A 15,713-nucleotide genomic window follows, 5' to 3' on the forward strand; every position below is an offset into this window, starting at 1 on the left:
GGCAAATAGAAGGGGAAAAAGTAGGAGTGACAGATTTTACTTTCTTGGACGCCAAAACCACTACAGATGGTGACTGCAGACATGAAGTTAAAAGACATTTGCTCCTTGGAAGGAAGGCTATGACAAACCTAGACAGCATAAAAAGCAGAGAAGTCACAGACAAAGGCCCATATTGTCAAAGTTAATGGTTTTTCCAGGAGTCATGTACGAATGTGAGAGTCGGTCCATAAAGAAGGCTAAGTGCTAAAGAACTGGTGTTTTTGAATTGTGGTGCTAGAGAAGACTCTTGAGAGTCCCTTGGACTTGTGAGGGGATCAAACGAGTAAATCCTAAAGGAAATCAACCCTGACTATTCATTGAAAGTACTGTTGCTAATGCTGAAGCTCTAATACTTTGGCCACCTGACGGGAAGAGCTGGGAAGAGCCGATTCACTGGAAAAGACTGTGATGCTGGGGAAGATTGAAGGCAAAAGGAGAAGAGGGTGGCAGAGTATGAGATGGTTGGATGGCATCACTGACTCAATAGATGTGAATCTGAGCAAACTCCAGGAGATAGGGTAGGACAGAAGAGCCTGGATTGCTATAGCTCACGGGGTTGTAAAGAGTTGGACACAACTTAGTAACTGAACGACAACAAATAGTAATCACTGTCCACTGAAAATCATCTTTTAGAAAGTTACAATCCTAAAACTGTTGAGGAAGTCAAGTGTTCTTTAAAAATGAGAGAGAATTAAAATATGCTTCGATGGCATGTGGGATCTGTACTCATAATGTGTTCACTGTTGCAAAATATTTATTAAAGGGCTTAAGACTCATTGTGACTTAGTAAACATTAAATTCTTCAAATGCAACACTGAAATGCAAAAGATAGGGGTGATTTTCATCAAAGAAGACTACATAACACTGAATAGTTTAGTTTTCCCCTTTTTGTTCTCTATTTCATGCATCTTTTCTTATATCTTATGATGCTAATTAACAGAAAAATTATAGGAAATTTTGTTTTCCATGTGGACAATTCTTATAAGACCTTTACCATTTGTTGTCTTAATGTTCTTTGATCTATAGCTTCCTATATTCCTACAATAGCCTACTACTTCTTCCTGCTTCCTATGACTAAATACTGTGGCATATCCTTGATCTTATCTCCTTCAACTGTCATCATTCCACATATGACCTCTGTGGCTTTCAACCACTCTGACCTCCTGTTTCTATTTCAGTTTCTCCATTCTGAGAGATGTATAGAGCCACAAATAGACAGTCATGGGTCAGACAAAGGCCATGGCTAAGAAGAGGGGACTAAGGAGAATGCACTGAATAGACCATATTTAGTGACATAGATGCTTACCAAGAAGGATATGAAAAAGTTCCCAGTGTTTCCTGGTTTAGGAATATATTTCTAAAAATTCACATGGGCTTTTTGTCCACTTTTTGGAACATTCATTAATGACATCAGGCTCAAATTGCACAATGGATTAAGACAGAAAACCACCTAATGCTGCCTTAAAGTATTCTAGAAAGTTTATAAAAAATATAAAATATTTGTTGTTGCTGTTTTCCAAATAATATATTATGTCACCTAAAACATCTTGTGTGTCCTGCAGCAAAGAAGGATGGCAAAATTATGATATCCTGGGAAGGAGAACTGTTGCTGCCTCATGCTATGCTAAATGCTTTGTGGTATGACTCCTCTGAACATTCTTGTATGGTAGGGTATCATCTCCACTTTAGCGAGAACAGATGCCTATGGAGCTAACATAACATGTGACCCAAAGATCAGTGGTCAGTAAAGGGAGGACCCCAGATTCAAACCTGCCTTTCTGAGTCGAAGTTCTACCACACGCATGGACTCTCATGCAATGATCTCATTGAATTCTCTTTTTCAGAAATTTCTGAAGAGTCTCAAAAGCTTTCTTGCCACACTCATCAAGCATAAAGGCACTCTAAGTTTCAAACAAAAAACAATTCAGGCTTTACAATATTAGGAGAGCCCTGTCTTTAAACTTTCATTTCCTCTCTGTTCTTTAGCTGTCTGAATGGATTGCTATTGCAATCCTAAATCCAAATCTAATTGCGCAGAAACATCTAGGCAGAGTGGCTGGTCTTCAAAGTGCTCTTAATGTTGCTGACAATAAATTAAAAAAAAAAAAAAAAAAAAAAAAGATCTTACAGCTCTGAGTCACTGTGTTGTCATCAAGGCTGTAAACACACAAGAACTCAAACTGTCACAAGAATAAAAAAACCTCCAGTGGAGTTTTCAGTGCCTAAATGTCTGTTAAGTCCTGAGCTAAGATGACGCAGTGAGGAATCTTGTAGCATCTTTTGCAGCAGTATTTCTTAAAGTCACGGTTTCCTGCTGGGTGGAGATGTTTTCTCCTTAAGTTGTGTGTCTTGGCTCTTTCTAACAGATCTGTTTTTCTCCCAGTCTAACTGCTCCCCTTCTCAGCTTTTTTTTTTTTCTGATCAAGAAATGTTTTTCTTTTTTATTCCAGTTAAGTCAACTCCTCAGATTTAAATAGTCAGCAATCTGTTTCAAGCTGGATTTTGTCCTAAAATTTGTTACATTATAAACTTAGAATACCAGGCCTAAGCAAACCTTCTTTCCGCATAAAAATAACCAGCATCCCACACTTCACATGAGGTTGCTGCTACAGGGATGTACAGATTTTACTCGGAGACATTGCAAGGATATATCACTCTTGTGTTCCGCATGCAGGGTGATTCCAGAGAAGCCCTCTATTTTGGACCTATGCCTATCCCTGGCCCAGGACCACTCTGCCCTCTCACAGAGTTTTTGAGCTAAAGTTGTACTCCAAACATGCTTCTGCTATTTTAGATCCTCACCTCCCAAGGCTTGGCTGAGATACAACAAGTTATTTAGGGCACTAAGCTGGCACATGGGTAGGCTGGCACTGCACCTCATGTCCAAATCTGTGTTAAAAGTGCCTAACGTGTAATGGTCTCTTAATAAAGTTTTGCTGGACTGAGCTGGAACTGCTTCCTAAGTATGTTCAATGGACACAATCAACCCATGGCTAAGGATGTTGCAGAGCATCACAGCAGGAAATGGTAGCTGCTTTTCTCTTGCTACACAACATTACTGGTCAAGGAAATATCATTATATCATTATATATCATTATAGTAACAATTTTTACTGGGGGTGCAACTAGTTAAAAATCTGCTCCAATCTTCAGGAATGTGATTGTGAGACCCAGTCTATTCTAGCAGAACTGAATGGCCTGGGTTCACGAACAGCCACTACCCTTACTAGTTATATGTCTTTGGCAAGCTCCTTTACCTCTGTACAGTTCAATGTCTTCATGTGAAAAAATGAGAACAGCCCTGTTATTAGTATTTTACAGATATTATGAGGATTAGATGAGTTAATATGTGTGCAAAACAATATATAGGACATAATAATGGTATATAAAACTTGGTTAACAGTAAAACAATAAGTAATTCTGGGGGAAGAATCTAATATCACTCTCTGAGTACCTGTTAGAAATATAAATATGGAAACAGGGAAACTAGGTTCCCAGCAACTTTTTATCATAGCACATTTTAGTCATCTTCTCAGGATGAACACAAAGATAGTCATTTCATTTTTCTTAAAGTAAAGAAAATATTACATAACTACAATTCACATTTATGGGTGAAATGATTAACTAAGAATAAGATAATTTATGAAATATTGTACATCTCTTTTTAAATACTAAGATTATGTTATAATAAGGAAATGGTCTCACTGTTTGCAGATGACATGTTACTATACAGAGAGAATCCTAAAGATGTTATCAAAAAACTATTAGAGCTCATCAATGAATTCAGTAAAGTTGCAGGATACAAGCTTAATACATAGAAATCTGCTGCAGTTCTGTACAATAACAATCAAAAATCAGAAAAATAAATTAAGGAAAAAATTCCATTTATCATTGCATCAAAAAGAATAGACTACTTAGGAATAGATGTACCTAAAGGAGGCAAAAGATCTATACTATGAAAACTATAAGCTACTGATAAAAAAAAAATCAATGCCACAAACAGATGGAATGATATACCATGTTCTTGGCTGGAAGAATCAATACTGTCAAAATGACTATACTACCCAAGGCAATCTATATATTAAATGCAATTCCTATCAAATTACCAAGGGCATTTTCCACAGAACTAGAACAAAAAAATTTTTTAATTTGTATGGAAAAACAAAAGATCCCACATAGTCAAAGCAACCCTAGGAAACAAAAATGGAGCTGGAGGAGTTAGGCTCCCTGACTTCAGACTATAAAGCTGTATTCACCAAAACAGTACAGAACTAGAACAAAAACAGCAATATAGATCAATGCAACAGGACAGAAGGTCCACAAATTAACTCGCACACCTATAGCCAATCAATCTAAAACAAAAGAGGCAAGAATATACAATGGAGAAGACATGGACTCTTCAATAAATGGAATTGGGAAAACTGGACATCTACATGTAAGAGAATGGAATTAGAACACTCCCTAACAACACACACAAAATCAACTCAAAATGGATTGAAAACCTAAATATAAGCCTGGATGCTAGGCAGAACACTCTGATATAAATCACAACAAAATCTTTGATCCATTTCCTAGACTAATAAAAATAAAAACAAAAATAAACAAATGTGACCTAATTCAACTTAAAAGCTTTTGTCAGCAAAGGAAATCATAAACAAAAAGACAACTCACAGAACTGGAAAAAAATATTTGCAAATGAGGTAACCACAGAGGAATCAATCTCAAAAATATATAAACAGCTCATGCAGCTCAATATAAAATAACCCACTAAATCAAAAAACGGGAGATCTAAATAGACATTTCTCCGAAGAAGACATGCATATGGCCAAAAAACACATGAAAGATGCTCTGCATCATTAATTATTAGAGAAATGCCAAATGAAAACTACAATGAAGTATCACTTCACTCTGTTTTAAAATGTGCTGTGCTTAGTTGCTCAGTCCTGTCCAACTCTGCAACCCCATGGACTGTAGCCCACCAGGTTTCTCTATCCATGGGATTCTCCAGGCAAGAGTGGGTTATCATGCCCTCCTCCAGGGATCTTCCCAACCCAGGCATCGAACCCAGGTCTCCTTCATGGCCATCATCAAAAAGTCTTCAAATAATAATTGCTGGTATATATGGAATTTAGAAAGATGGTAACGATAACCCTGTATGTGAGACAGCAAAAGAGACAGATGTATAGAACAGTCTTTTGGACTCTGTGGGAGAGGGAGAGGGTGGGATGATTTGGGAGAATGGCATTGAAACATGTATAATATCATATATGAAATGAATCGTCAGTCCAGGTTTGATGCAGGATACAGGATGCTTGGGGCTGGTGCACTGGGATGACCCAGAGGGATGGTACGGGGAAGGAGGTGGGAGGGGGGTTCAGGGTGGGGAGCACGTGTACACCCATGGCAGATTCATGCTGATGTATGGCAAAACCAATACAATATTGTAAAGTAATTAGCCTCCAATTAAAATAAATAAATTTATATTAAAAAACAAAAACGACAGAGTGAAGTAAGCCAGAAAGAAAAACACCAATACAGTATACTAACGCATATATATGGAATTTAGAAAGATGGTAACAATAGCCCTGTATACGAGACAGCAAAAGAGACATTGATGTATAGAACAGTCTTTTGGACTCGGTGGGAGAGGGAGAGGGTGGGATGATTTGGGAGAATGGCATTGAAATATGTATAATATCATATATGAAACGAGTCGCCAGTCCAGTTTTGATGCACGATACTGGATGCTTGGGGCTGGTGCACTGGGACGACCCAGAGGAATGGTATGGGGAGGGAGGAGGGTTCAGGATGCGGAACACGTGTATACCTGTGGCAGATTCATTTCGATATATGGCAAAACCAATACAATATTGTAAAGTTAAAAAATAAAATAAAAGTAAAAAACAAACAAAAAAATACAATTAAATTAAAAAAATAATAATAATTGCTGGGAAGAGTGTGGAGAAAAAGGAACCATCCTACATTGTTGGTAGGTATGTAAATTGGTCAACCACTATAGAGAACAATATGGAGGTTCCTCAAAAAACTAAAAATAGAGCTACCTTATGATCCATCAATCCCATTCTTGAGAATATACTTGGAGGAAACTAATTTGAAAAGACAGAAACAACTTGATGCTCATAGCAGCACTATTTACAATAGCCAATATAAGGAAGCAACCTAAATGTCCATCAATAGAAGAATGGATAAAGATGTGGTACATATTATTATATTATGACATATTACTTAGCCATAAAAAGGAATGAAATAATGCCATTTGCAGCAACATGGATGGATCTAGAGATTATCATACTATGTAAGTCAAAGACAAATATCATATGATATCACATATGTGGGATCTAAAAAAACTGACACAAATGACTTATTTATAAAACAGAAATGGACTTATACAGAAAACAAACCAATGTTCCCAAAGGGAAAATGGTGGGGGAGGGATACATTTGGGATTAACATATACATACTATTATAGCATATATAAATAGGTAACCAACAAGGACCTACTGTTTAGCATAGAGAACTATATTCAATCTCTTGTAATAACCTATAATGGAAAACAATCTGAAAAAAGAAGATGCACATTTGAATCATCTTGCTGTACACCTGAAACATTGTAAATCAATTATATCTCAATAAAAAGATGAAACAACCAACATTATAAATATTTGGAGGTAATAAAATAATATTACAAGGGCTGAATCTAATACCCTTATATTAATTTAATGATATATACATAAAAATAACTTAATTTTCTGTATTTTTGATGAGAATTTTATAATATTCTATATAAATTTTGTTTTGAATTGTTTTGAAAAATTATTCTCAAACAATTATAGTTACAAGTAACTAAAACTGACATCAAGTTAATAGGTAATCTATTTCCCAATTTCTCTAAAACCTATGTCAGAAAGATTAAAACAGTTCTGAAGAGAAATGTAAAACTTTGAACATTAGTAGTGAAAATAATCATATTTTTCTCATTGGGTTATTTAAGTGACTTTATGCTGAGTTCCTAAAAAATAAGACCACACTGAAAAGTAGAATGAACATATCTTCTTTATTTACCTCTCAAGCCTGATTTTGGTTAGGATGGGAACTTTGACTTACTCCATGAACCACTCAGGGTAGTGACTAATTGAATTACTCTGTAATTGATAGAGTAATTATTAATAAATTAATGGAGACTTAAACAAGTCTTTGATCAAATAGCATGATGATATCCAATAAGTGTTTTTTAAATACTTTAATTATAGCAGTGCCAAAGCCCAAATGAAGTAGAAAACAAAGAAAATGACCAGTAAATGATATGTAAGTAATTTAGAAAACAATAACATAACTTTCAAGTAAGAATTGAAATAGTTTTTTATCTAGTGCTTTTTGAAAGCACAATGAAAGGACAGCCTATGTAGAAACCTGCATCCTTTTATAAGGTAAAGATTTAATGAACTAGCATGTACTTCAGTAGTCAGAATTTGGTTGGTTGGTGACTTGAAAGAGCTGTTGAATATATATCTTTGACTACTACTTTACTGAATATAATCTTATCAAAGGCATTTGTGTTTTGTATAACCATTACATATCTTAGATACTGACATTTACAAGCACAAAACATCTATACACAAATATGTGTGTCAATATGTATATTTATAGAAATCTCCTTGTTCTGTAACAAATAAATGAAAATTATGAGAATTTTGAAAATAAAAACATCCACAGCATATAGTATGCTGCAATGGCAAATCACATTTCATATCTTCAATATTTAGAGGCCCATGAAAAGTAGGAAGGTTGACAGAAAACACAGAATATTTTTATGTACCATGCTTGCTGAAGGAACTGTGCATTTTATGTTGATATAAGACTTTGCCGTTCCCACAATTTGTAAATCATCCATAGAGTCCTGTACATCATGTTGTTTCATGAGATCATGCAAGCCTTAATTCTAGACTTTTTGGTCTTAACTGAGTATATGCATGTTTTATCGTGATTGATTTTTAGGCTAAAACAGCAACAATGCAAAGAAAACCTAGATGTAATTTTCTCTCCTTGTCCATACAAAAGAAAGTAGAAAGGGGTATGGCCTCTTAGGAATCAGGATGAGGTAAATGCTGGAAATTGCTTTGGGAAAATGTAACATCAACAGCTGAAAAACAGCCTGGGTCAGCATGTTGCCCTGAAGTGATTGGAGGGGAATGGACGGGTGATGGCTCCGCAGGAGGAGAACTGCCTGCAGATTACAAGGTTAAGAGCCATTGAAACAGAAAGTGGACTGCTCTAAAGCACAACATTAAAAAAATATATATATCTTTTGTACACACTGTACATATCACATGGGTAACAAGGAAACAAATTATTCCCATTCAAATATATAGTCAGTAACATTGTCAACATTTTATTTGTATAAAAAGGACAAGCTCAACTCTGGTGGAAATGGCGGGCAAGGCTATCTAACTCATCAGAACTCCAGTCACCACAAATTATAGTTGTCTTCTTGGAGAGCTTCATTAGAAGCCATGGTTATAGAGTCCCTCTCTGAATTTGCATGAAATCAAATGCTTTATTTCTTTATATTAATACATTTATGGTAAAGTGTCTTATCTGTATTCTTCTGCTGTTATTGACATTATTTTTGATTTGTTTTGTTTAGAGGTGGAAGTAGAAGCAGCTCATATATACTTGAATTTCATCTCATTAAGATTTTCTTTATGTCTCAATACTAATTTATTATTTATTCTCTTTAACATAGTTTCCAAGGTCTTTTGAGCTTATTAAGTGGAAAAATATAAAACTGGGTGCCGAATGCTGATAAAATCTGAATACTAGCTGATGAACATATTTTAATTAAGCCCCACAGTGCAATATGACCTGAAATATCTCTAATGAAGTCCCAAACCTGTTAGGTATACGTCTAACAAGTTATAATGATATGGCTCGAGAATAGGGTACATAACTTTCACAAAATGATCTTGACTGCATGTGAACAATAAGATACTCATACTTTCTTCTTTCTAAAGTTGACATATTATTTAAGGGACTCCTGTATACATGCCTGTCTAGAACAAGTGTTCATTTCTTTGTGCAGTCAGCTCCAAACAATCATATGTGTAATCACATATGATTACATTCTTTAAGACTGTTCATGCACTATATTTTCTATTATTATAAAATGGCTCATAAACCACAATCTTAAATTAGGTATGGAATTAGTGAATCCTCTGGAACAAACTTACTATACTAAACTTGCTTAATTTTTTTCTATATGTATTAAAGAGTTTTAAAACTCTCCAGGTTATACCTCACTTCTCTGAAAGCCCACTTACAGATTTAAGTGAAGACTTTCATAAGATAGTCCCTGTGGTTGAACATCTCTGTAATAATACTAATTAATATCCCATCTGAGACTTCAGGCACAAAATTTCTGACATTTTAAACATAACATGAAAAAAAATGAAATAAACAGAAAGTTGGGGTATAACTCCTTCTTATTGGATATAAGTGCTTAAGGATCTGGAAATCTAAAGATATTTTAATGAAATTCAAGCACCAATTTAAAGAAAAGAGGTATCATGTAGAAATTATTAGAATAACACTAAAAATACAATTTTAGAAAGTTATTCATAGTGGAAACAGCAGGGAAGTATAAAAACAAAAACTTTAAAAAAAAGCTGTTCATCCTCATAGACAACTCACAAGATCAGTCTCTTATCTTGTGGCTTGTCATCCTTAAACAGGTTATTTTGACATGTTTTTCCCATAACAGAGTAATCTGGTATATTTCAAGAAATGCTGAAATACCTGTTTATGAATCAGAATATAAGTTTTGACCCATCTTTATGGGAAACAGTATCACTACAGGCCCAACACAAATGACTTTTCCAAATCTTCCTTTAGGGGACACTTGGGACAGAACTCACAAATAAAATTTACTACACTTGAAATGGTTCTAGATACTTTTACCATAGGAATCTTTGATGTAGACATCTTTGCCACAGATATTTTTGCACGTAACTAACTGGTTATAAGGCAATTTTACCATAAAAGATAAAAAATAACCTAAAATAAAACTGGGACATTATAAAGCACATAAACACTAAGCATGAAGAATTAATAACAAAACTAAAATGACTTTAAAATGAATAGAGAATATTTGAATACACTTAAAATAGGGCTTCCCAGCCCATTCCCAGGTGGCACTAGTGGTAGAGAACCTGCCTGCCAATGCAGGAGATGCAGGAGACATGGGTTCAGTCCCTGGGTCGGGAAGATCCCCTGGAGTAGGAAATGGCAACCCATTCCAGTATTCTTGCCTGGAGAATCCCATGGACAGAGGTGCCTGGTGGGCTACAGTCCATGGGCTTGCAAAGAGTCAGACATGGTTGCGTGACTAACACTTTCAAAACTTTTATTTTTTTTTAATATTTTTTTAAATTTTATTTTATTTAACTTTAAAATATTGTATTGGTTTTGCCATATATCAAAATGAATCTGCCACAGGTATACATGTGTTCCCCATCCTGAACCCTCCTCCCTCCTCCCTCCCCAACTGGTGCACTGGGACTTTCAACACTTTTAAAATGTGTGTAGATTCATAGCTGCACACATTTTGAAAGTATTGAAAGTGTTAATCCAACTCTTTGCAACCCCATGGACTGTAGCCTACCAGGTTCCACCATCCATGGGATTTTCCAGGCAAGAATACTGGAGTGGGTTGCTATTTCCTTCTCCAGGAGATCTTCCTGACTCAGGGATTGAACCCGGGTCTCCCTCATTGTAGGTATTGTTCAGTTCAGTTCAGTTCAGTCGCTCAGTCATGTCCGACTCTTTGCGACCCCATGAATTGCAACACGCCAGGCCTCCCTGTCCATCACCAGCTCCTGAAGTTCACTCAAACTCATGTCCATCGAGTCAGTGATGCCATCCAGCCATCTCATCCTCTGTCGTCCCCTTCTCCTCCTGCCCCCAATCCCTCCCAGCATCAGAGTCTTTTCCAATGAGTCAACTCTTCGCATGAGGTGGCCAAAGTACTGGAGTTTCAGCTTTAGCATCATTCCTTCCAAAGAACACCCAGGACTGATCTCCTTTAGAGTGGACTGGTTGGATCTTCTTGCAGTCCAAAGGACGCTCAAGAGTCTTCTCCAACACCACAGTTCAAAAGCATCAATTCTTCAGTGCTGAGCTTTCTTCACAGTCCAACTCTCACATCCATACATGACTACTGGAAAAACCATAGCCTTGACTAGATGCTTTATCATCTGAGCCACCAGGGAAGTCATTAGATTCACAGCAATACTGCTGCTGCTGCTGCTGCTAAGTCGCTTCAGTCATGTCCGATTCTATGCGACCCCATAGATGGCAGCCCACCAGGCTCCCCTGTCCCTGGGATTCTCCAGGCAAGAACACTGGAGTGGGTTGCCATTTCCTTCTCCAACGCATGAAAGTTAAAAGTCAAAATGAATTCGCTCAGTCGTGTCCGACTCTTAGCGACCCCATGGACTGCAGCCTATCAGGCTCCTCTGTCCATGGGATTTTCCAGGCAAGAGTGCTGGAGTGGGTCGCCACTGCCCTCTCCCATAGCAATACTACACATATATTCTTTTTTTGCAGGTTGTACCTATTCTTGTCCTCAAAGTTTTGCATTCATTGAAACAGCTTTTTTTTTTTTTTTTTTTTTTTGCTTGTTGATTACTTTGTTGGGCATCACACTAGTTTGTTTTTTTTTTTGCTAGACTTTCTTCCTTCATTAAGAGAGTATTTGTTTCCATACTAGGAGACATATTTGTAGTGAGTTCGTATCATATTATGAAAGATTTGGCATTGTTGTTGGTTCTTGACATCCTGTTATATGTCTATTGATATTCCAAAGTTCTGTGGGACGTGTCAACTCTGCACCTTCCAGGCCTTTGACTCTGGCCACTTCCTGCTCCTACACAAAGTATTTCAAAATAACCAACTCTTGGGGCATGTCCTCATATGTCTGTTTAATAAGGCCATCAACAATGTCACTATCCAGAATAAATACTAATTCATTTCAACCAGTTGAAAGCAAATTGTCAAAACAAAACTATAACCAGTTATTTCATGTTCAAACTGCCTGATGAAAAATTAGTTATGCAGTGAAAATGTGGCAAAAAATGCTTATAGCAAATACAGCAAAAAAGCTATGGACAAAATACTGGATATGCTTTTTAATACCATCTGTTCTGAAAAAGCATGACCTTGTAATGCATTGCCTCAAACTCTTTTGTAGAGTAACATTTTCTTTAACAAGTAACATCAAGTGGCATAAAAGATCAGGTAGAAATTATACTTTAAAAGCAAGATATGTCACTGTTGTTGGAGAGATTGGAAGTTAAATTATGAAGAATCATTCTGATATAACATATTATTTTAACTTGCAGATCAAAACAACATCTTGTATTTTCAAGATGGAAATTATAATTAAAAGTAATCCAACAAAAGGGATTTCCCTGGCAGTCCAGTGGTTAAGAATCTGTGCTTCCACTCAGGGAACACAGGTTTGATCCCTGTGAGGGGAACTAAAATCTCGCATGCCTCGCAGTGAGCCCTGACCTGGCTCCCGCCCCCCAGCCACAAAAAGTAATCCAACAATAAAAACATAGACATTGAAACAACGTATCTAATGCTTCTTTAGTGAGAATGCTTTTTGTTATTGCTTTTTTAAAGATATATTTGATTATATTAAGGACTTTTCCTCCTGTGACTTGTTTCAGAATTTAAAAGTCATGAATAGGTGCTGAATTGTATCAAATTATTGTCTGTGCATATTGAGATGATTATACATATGTCTCCTTTAATGAGCAGTCATGAAGCCAATCAACCTAAGACACTGACAGCACCTATATGCGCATTTTCCACTGTTTTCCTGCTTCTCTGGAACATGTTTACTAGTCATACATTTTCCATTATTTCCTTACTTTTTCAAGCACAGTTTTACTAGATATGAATGGACCTCTAAATAATATTTAGTTCTAAGTGTTTTAAAAATTCATAAAGGAGAGACATACAGTGATATTTTGGGACTTGTCTTTTTCATTCAATATTATATTACTAAGATTTATCAATATGTTTGTTTATAAGGCATATTTACTTTAATGACTCTGTAGTATTCCACATGCACATATAAGTCAATACATCTACCTAGTCTACTGATATGAGTATTTAACCATTTCCAGTTTTGTTTTTTAAAATCACTGCTATGAGACTCACAGATACAGAGAACAAACTACCAGTGGTTACCAGTGAAAAGAGGAAGGGGAGGGGAAATACAGGGATGGAGGAGTGGGAGGTACAGCTCTTGGGTGTAATACAGGCTACAAGGATGCATTTTACAACACAGGGAATATAGTCTATATTTTGTAATAACTGGAAATGGAGTAACCATTAAAATTATTAAAAAATAGAAAAAATCAATGGTATTAACGTTCTTGTACTTGTTTCCTGGTGTATATATAGTACTCAGAATTTTTTTAGTGACGATACGTATTTAACTTATATGCAGAGTACATCACACGAAATGCTGGGCTGGATGAATCACAAGCTGAACTCAAGATTGCGAGGAGAAATATCAACAACCTCAGATATGCAGATGATATTCTAATAGCAGAAAGTGAAAGGGAACTAAAGAGCCTCTTGATGATGGTGAAAGAGGAGAATGAAAAAGCTGGCTTAAAATTCAACATCCAGATAACTAAGATCATGGCATCTGGTCCCATCACTTCATGGAAGATAAGGGGAAAAGTGGAAGCAGTGACAGACTATTTTCTTGGGCTGCAAAATCCCTGTACATGGTGACAGCAGCCATGAAATTAAAAGACGCTTGCTTCTTGGAAGAAAAGCTATGACAAACTTAGAGTATTACAAAGCACAGATATCACTTTGCTAACAATGGTCTGTACAGTCAAAGCTATGTCTTTTCCATTAGTTATGTACAGATGTAAGAGATGGACCATAAAATAGCCTGAGTGCCAAAGAATTGATGCCTTTGAATTGTGTTGGTGGAGAAGACTCTTGAGAGTCCCTTTGACAAGATTAAACCAGTCATTCCTAAAGCAAATCAACCCTGAATATTCATTGGAAGGACTGATGCTGAAGCTAAAGCTCCAATAGTTTGGCCATTGGATGTGAAGAGCCAACTTATTGGAAAGGCCCTGATGCATGGAAAGTCTGAAGGCAAAAGGAGTAGGGGATGGCAGAGGATAAGATGGTTAGATAGCGTCACCAATTCATGAAATTGAGCAAACCCCAGGAGATGGTGAAGGACTGGAGAGCCTGGCATGCTGCAGTCCATGGGATCACAAAGAGTCAGACAGACAAAGCTACTGAACGACAACAATAGCAAACTACAAATAGATTTTTTGGTTGTAGAGTGCATGAACGTGCAATTTTATAAATTTACTTAGCAATTTCCAAAATAATTTTATCAGTTTATATTCCTACCAGAAAGATATATATTTTTTCCACTTTCAATTTCCTATCTTGGTGAGTAACATTAGATTTTTTTAGGAAGATCATTTTACGCATTTCTTTGATAAATTCTTTTTCATTAGTAAACATATTTAAACCTTGATGGATTCAATTTAGTAATGTTCTATTGCTTTTTACATTCTTGCATTTTACAAGTGAGATTCTAAATCATTTCCTTTCTTGTACTTTTCCCCAGTTTTAGTATCAGGAAATCATGATTTTATAAAAGAATTTGGGAAGCCTTTTTCTTTTACTTTAGAATAGTTCACGTAACACAGAAGGTATATGTTTTTAGAAAACTGTAAAGTCTGGCTTGACATCTATAATAATGGTAAGTCCATTGAAGGATTCTTTGCTTTCCCTCTCTCTTTTCTGTGCCATACAAGTTTCTAGTTTTCTTTGAGTAAATGTATTCTGATAATGTACCTTTTGCTATAAATATGTGTGTGTGTGTGTATATATATATATATATATATATACACACACACACACATATAATATCTCTATATACGAAGTAAATATGGTATGATGCTAACTTTGGTTAGATTTAGGCATTGTATTATTCTCTGTACATGACAGAAATATTTAAAAATTAAAAAAACACAGTAGTCCCTGGGGAAGGACTTAAGTCATCCTTGTTTTTACATCTTAAGAAGAATGGAGATGAAGGCTAGCATGGACTCTACTAAGCTATTTTCAGTAATAATGACATGATGTGTTCCATTTTGCAATGTACATTCAAAACACATTCAATCTTCAAATGAAAAAAAATATCATATTTAAGAAACTTATAACAACAAAAGAGTCCAAAATGCAGTACTTGGATGCAATCTCAAAAACAACAGAATGATCTCTGTTTGTTTCCAAGGCAAACCATTCAATATCACAGTAATCCAAGTCTATGCCCCAACCAGTAATGCTGAAGAAGCTAAAGTTGAATGGTTCTATGAAGATCTACAAGACCTTTTAGAACTAACACCCAAAAAAAGGTGTCCTTTTCATTATAGGGGACTGGAATGCAAAGGTAGGAAGTCAAGAAACACCTGGAATACAGGCAAATTTGGCCTTGGAATATGGAATGAAGCAGGGCAAAGACTAATAGAGTTTTGCCAAGAAAATGCACTGGTCATAGCAAACACTCTCTTCCAACAACACAAGAGAAGACTCTACACA

General features: G+C 36.0%; 1 protein-coding gene across 12 annotated transcripts in view; it reads right to left on the bottom strand.

Moving 5' to 3' along the window:
* The window catches only part of EDIL3 (EGF like repeats and discoidin domains 3), an 818,524-nt gene that overhangs the window by 61,543 nt on the left and 741,268 nt on the right, over positions 1-15,713 (bottom strand). The gene's annotated exons all lie outside the window — the stretch shown is intronic.

This window comes from Bubalus kerabau, chromosome 1 (assembly GCF_029407905.1).
Source record: "Bubalus kerabau isolate K-KA32 ecotype Philippines breed swamp buffalo chromosome 1, PCC_UOA_SB_1v2, whole genome shotgun sequence".
Classification (NCBI taxonomy): domain Eukaryota; kingdom Metazoa; phylum Chordata; class Mammalia; order Artiodactyla; family Bovidae; genus Bubalus; species Bubalus kerabau.